We start from the raw sequence: 6,000 nt of genomic DNA, 5'->3' as shown, positions 1-6,000 counted from the left end.
ACCACATCTGGAGAAAGAATTTAGATTCCTCCCCTCTCGCTCTCTATCTCGCTCTCTCTCTCCCTCTCTCTGTCTACCCAATTCCCTCCCTCTTTCCGGGTACAAAAAAAAAAGAGCAGTCAGCTTTTTCATCTCAATCTGCAGTTTTTGGTCTTGTCCTCAGGCTAGCTTCACCCTCCCTTTAGAGAGCTGGAGAGGAATGTCTTCATTTTACACTGAGAGAGAAGGAGAGAGAAAGAGAGACATGAGAGACAGGGGAAAAGGAGAGAGAAAGAGAGACGGGGGAGAAGTGGAGAGAAAGAGAGACGGGGGAGAAGGAGAGAGAAAGAGAGACAGGAGAGAGAAATAGAGTGTGTGTGTGATGTGTTGTTTACACAGTATAAATACAAATGAGCGTGTATGGCATGCCTGCTACGCTCTCTGCCTGCTACTGCACTAGTCTTGAGTTCTGAGATACTAAGAGACACTGATATCTCATAATGGTTAGAGGTGTGTGTAGATGAGGCGCTCCTCTGCCCCCTGCGTCCTTTAGCTGTGCTCAGATAGGACAGCATCTCTTCCCAACACACTCTGAATGCTAATCGTTCTGTAGCAGCGTACATAGCAGAGTGACTGCAGGCTAAGATAAACAGACTAGGGAAAGTAACTGTGTTTTTTACAGTTCGGCATTTGTGATAATGTATGAGGTGTTTGCTTTCATAGGATATTGTACAACATACAGTATGTGTCACTACAACATTTATGTTGCTTAAACTTAGGTTTTGATAGTAATTTCTCTCTCCTCTCTCTCTCTCTCTCTCTCTCTCTAGTTTGGCTCTGTTGGATTACCTGTGTTCCTGTGGGACAACCAATCCAGACGCAGTAGCTACCGTTCCCAAGGCAACCCAGTCTGACGGACAGCCACTCTCTGCAAACCTATTGGCTGGCTGCCGCTGCTCTCTGGATCCTGACTGGTTCTGGCGGGAGCGTGGATGGAGCCGAGGGATCTGGTTGGCTCAGCCCGACCCAAGGAGGCGGAGTTAGGATGTGGAAGGGCTGAGCCTGAAGAGGAAGAACAGGAAGGAGCGGTGCTGGGGCCAGCGTCGCGGGGAGATGAGGTCATTGGCGATGTGATGGGCGAGCGCTGGGGGTCCCAGGGGGAAGGGGAGGGGCTAGAGGAACAGGAGTTCTCCATTAAAGAAGCCAGCTTCCAGGAGGGGAGTCTGAAGCTGAAGATCCAGACCACCAAACGCACCAAGAAGCCCCCCAAGAGTCTGGAGAACTACATCTGTCCCCCGGAGATCCGGATGACCATCAGACCCCCCTCAGGGGAGGGCCGAGGGGGCCGGCTGGGGGGCCGCACAGCACAGGACAAGGGACCCCCTAGAAAGAGGGTAAGGATCCCTTTAGATATGTTTTCTGGTCTGAATAGACTGTTGCTAATGTAGCTTTAAATGATGCTGAAGCACTTTGAAATGTTTGTCAGCAGTTTAGAACTGATTGTTTGGTTGTTTCCCAGAGAGATAGAATGATCAGATTCTTCATGTTGTTAAATAGTTAAACATAGTTTAAAATAAGATATTGAATAGTTATAAATGTTGTTTAAATGTTAGCTGTGTTGGATTGACTTATGGGTTGTCAGTAGCACATTGCAGCTAAAGAGGTTTTTCTTATGTTAGCGTGATGAATTTGGTTCTTGTCTGCTGTTGGCTATAGCAGCTGAGAAGGTGATTGTAAGTTTATATTCATGGGTAAATGGATTGTATAGATATATTGTGGGTGTATATAGATAGGCCATGTTTTAACAAGATTCCATAGGCAGAAAGCTTGAAGACTTAGTGATTGATAGAAAGACCAGTAATGCAGTTTAAAAGAGATACCATCACCCCTACCCCCCTACAACACCACTTCATGGGTTTTCTGGCAGTGTGTATAAATACATTGTGTGTGTGTGAGGTAGTCTCCTCTAGAGTCATTAACCTGCGTTGACATCTCTTGCTGTGTGCTCAGCTCTTCTCGTACACTGTGCATCTCGCTGTGTCTGTGTGTGTTCCTTTCATACACCCAGCACCTCGCCGACTCAGCTCTTTTCCCTGGAAAGCAGCCATCTTGTACCCAAGCATCTCATTATGAGCAATATTGAGTGTGTGTACTAGTACAGAAGGGAATGGATCTTAGGTAATGGGTATGTCTTTCCCTTTCTCCATCTCTCTCTCTACCTATCTCTCTCTCTCTCTCTCTCTCTACCTATCTCTCTCTCTCTCTACCTATCTCTCTCTCTCTCTCTCTACCTATATCTCTCTCTCTCTCTACCTATCTCTCTCTCTCTCTCTACCTATCTCTCTCTCTCTCTCTCTCTACCTATCTCTCTCTCTACCTATCTCTCTCTCTCTCTCTACCTATCTCTCTCTCTACCTATCTCTCTCTCTCTCTCTACCTATCTCTCTCTCTCTCTCAGTAGCTCCTTCGCTTCCTTGGTTACACAGGGTCAAAGTTCATAGAGTAATTGAAACCAGTCATGCACACACACACACACACACACACAGGCTGAGAATAGAGCTGACATCAGCAAATGACAGCTGGCCTCTGCTCTCTCCATTTGTGGTCACAGACCTCTCTCCTCCTCTTTTCTCCCCTCCTCTCCTCCTCTGCCATCTCTCCTCTAATGAAATCAGCACGTGGCTTCTGGGCCTCTCTAACCCCTCCTCATCTCTCACACAGCCACCATTTCAGTTTGGTGTCACCGTAGTGCTGTGTGTTGTGTGTTTAGGTCCTTAGGGGACTGTAGTGTCTGCAGTGAGTGTTTGACCTACTATGTGTACGTGTGTGTGTTCAGAGCAAACGTGCACTTTGACCCCCAGAGCAATCTCCCTCTCAGCCTGTCTTTCTCTCTGCTATGGTTGGCAGTTGTTGCCGTGGTGACAGGGAAAGGAGTGGGCATGCTCCCCCCCCCCCCCTCTCTCTCTCTATCTTCTTCCCTCTATCCCACTATTCCTCCCTCCCGCTCTCTCTACTCCTTCTCCTCTCTCCCCCATCCCTCCATCCAGTAATACAGACTGGTCCACTGGAGAGGAATGGGTTAAACAGAAAGAGTCCGATGTGTGTGTTTGTGAGAGAGAGAGGTGAGGGGGGTCTGGCAGAGAGCAGATGGACAGCCTCTCTCTCCTCCAAGGTATTGTGTCGGGGGCTGCTCTCTCTCTCTCTCTCTCTCTCTCTCTCTCTCTCTCTCTCTTTCTATCCCTCTCTCAGTATCTATTTCTGCCTCAGCCGTTGCCTCTATCTCTCTCTCTCTCTCTCTTTATTTATTTACCTCTCTCTTGCTTTCTTTCTCTCGCTCTGTCTCTCTGTCTGTTGTGGAGTGGCAGATGGTGACAGAGAGAAGAGAAGAGGCCAGAGTGTGAGCGATAGGGGGAAGAGGGGGGAGACAGGCATATGGAGAGCCTGGTTAAGGGACCCCCTCAGAGCGGGGGTGTGTGTGAGGGGGAGGGGGAAGGGAACAGGGATACAATAGCTGGTCATTAAGAGAGGGTTTTGACTCTTGAAGAGAGTGGAGAGAAGAGAGAGGGAGAGAGGCAAGACAGAGACCGACAGAGAGATGGATTTGGAAGATTTTGAATTATTCTAGAAAGCATTATTATCAGATTCTCAGTAGTGTCATCACAGTGTTTAGTGCCATCTCTATAGTGTCGTCACAGTGCACGGTGAGTGACGTGTGTGTGTGTGTGTGTGTGTGTGTGTGTGTGTGTGTGTGTGTATGATTGACGTGTGTATAAGTGATGTGTGTAGGGGTGTATGTGTGGCCGTGTGCTAGTAGTGGAAGATGAATGTGTGTGTTCTGGTATAATGAACCTTGGGTCAACCCCTACATCACTCTCCCTGACACATTTAGTAAGCAGTCCAAAACACACACACACACATACACACACACAGGGCCGTGATTGTGGTCAGAGCATGTGTGCCAGAATTAGCTGTTAATCCATCTCACTATCTGTGGAGGGAGATAAGGAGCTGTTAAAGCAGTGCAGTGTGTGTGTGTGTATTTTGAGTGCCTTAGTGTGTCCTGGCTTTGGAAACACACACTTATCACGTCTCGGCAGCCTCTATGCTTGGTGGTCCCCTGAGCGTTGTGTGTGTGTGTGTGTCTGTAATGTGTGTCTGTGTTTGGGTGTGTGGCGTGCCTTTTGATGTGTGAATTTATCCCAGGCTTGGGTGGCGGTTGGTGACCTGAGGGACTTGATGAGTTCATAAAAGCACATCTGTGTGTGTGTTACTTAAAAAATGTAAATGAGCTGTGGGCTGTAGCCTGGGCAGTGTTTTCCAGCCTGTCTTTTAGCAAACATCCCTGCCAACGGTCAAACCCGTTTTTTTACCGGCCAGTTGCCAGTCTCTTCAAGTGCTCCAGCCTGTATAGGGGTGTTTCTCTGTGAGGGAGAAAGGACCAGAGTGGAGGGGGGTGGGGCCAGAGTGGAGGGGGGTGGGGCCAGTGTGGTGTGTGTGCTTGGGCAGGGGTGTCTCTGAGTGATTTACCATCACAGAAACACCAGCTGTCCATCTGTGTCTACCCCACCCCCCACCAGAGTATGTGAGCGGAGCGGAGCGTGCCCAATTTGACTGGAGCACGCAGCGAGATTCCCAAAGGCTGGAGCATCGGCCTTCTAGCCCGCTCCAATTTTGCTCCAGTAGCGCTCACTCGAGCTCAGGGCATGCCAGGCCCAGCATGCATTTGTAGGCTACTTGTGTGCTGCTATAGCACCTTGCTTTAGCTTCTGTCATGGAGTTTGCTAAATATTTTCATAAAGAAACTGATAAAACACACAGGTGCAAAATCAAGGAGACTAAGAAAGACGAGGAAAACCAAGAGCAAGAGAGGGAGTGCGGTGATGTAGTGTACATAACTAAAGAATCACTGTGGAATCTGAAAAGACACTTATCCTGAAAGCATGATGGTGTACTACGTGCACATGCTAACAGAAAGGAACGAGGTAGGTAGCTAGCTAAGTGTGTCATTGTAGCAAAGTATTTATGAACAAAAAATCTGATCTCTTAAAAGTTTAGTTCATTTTTGTTCTATTATCTATAGAATAGGCCATCATTGATTTTGGCCCAATAGGCCTGACATACAGTGCAGTCAGAAAGTATTCAGACCCTTTGCTATGAGAGTCGAAGTTGAGCTCAGGTGCATCCTGTTTCCATTGATCATCCTTGAGATGTTTCTACAACTTGATTATAGTCCACCTGTGGTAAATTCAATTGATTGGACATGATTTGGAAAGGCCCACACCTGTCGATATAAGGTCCCACAGTTGACAGCGCATGTCAGAGCAAAGACCAAGCCATGAGTTCAAAGGAATTGTCCGTAGAGCTCCGAGACAGGATTGTGTCGAAGCACAGCTCTGGGGAAGGGTACCAAAAAATGTCTGCAGCATTGAAGGTCCCCAGAACACGGTGGCCTCCATCGTTCTTAAATTGAAGAAGTTTGGAACCACCAAGACTCTTCCTAGAGCTGGCTGCTCAGCCAAACTGAGCAATCGGGGGAGAAGGGCCTTGGTCAGGGAGGTGACAAAGAACCCGATGGTCACTCTGACAGAGCTCCAGAGTTCCTCTGTGGAGATGGGAGAACCTTCCAGAAGGACAACCATCTCTGCAGCACTCCACCAATCAGACCTTTATGGTAGAGTGGCCAGACGGAAGCCACTCCTCTTAAAAGGCACATGACAGCCCACTTGAACTCTCAGAACATGAGAAACAAGATTCTCTGGTCTGATAAAACCAAGAATGTACTATTTGGCCTGAATTCCAAGCGTCACGTCTGGAGGAAACCTGGCACCATCCCTATGTCCACATCACCAACGAACTATCATGGTCCAAACACACCAAGACAGTCGTGAAGAGGGCACGACAAAGCCTATTCCCCCTCAGGAGACTAAAAAGATTTGGCATGGGTCCTCAGATCCTCAAAAAATTCTACAGCTGCACCATCGAGAGCATCCTGACTGGTTGCATCACCGCCTGGTATGGCAA

The 6,000-nt window shown here is 48.1% G+C and overlaps 1 pseudogene across 1 annotated transcript in view; it reads left to right on the top strand.

Moving 5' to 3' along the window:
• The window catches only part of LOC311141825 (SET-binding protein-like), a 45,327-nt pseudogene that overhangs the window by 9,462 nt on the left and 29,865 nt on the right, over positions 1–6,000 (top strand). Inside the window, exon 2 of the transcript in view lies at positions 810–1,373. The product of the transcript in view is annotated as an SET-binding protein-like (transcript). The remainder of the gene's footprint in view (positions 1–809; positions 1,374–6,000) is intronic.

Source organism: Coregonus lavaretus, assembly GCF_964263955.1.
Source record: "Coregonus lavaretus genome assembly, chromosome: 14".
Lineage (NCBI taxonomy): Eukaryota > Metazoa > Chordata > Actinopteri > Salmoniformes > Salmonidae > Coregonus > Coregonus lavaretus.
The sequence above is the reverse complement of the archived record's forward strand: the minus strand, read 5'-3'. Positions and strand labels throughout refer to the sequence as shown.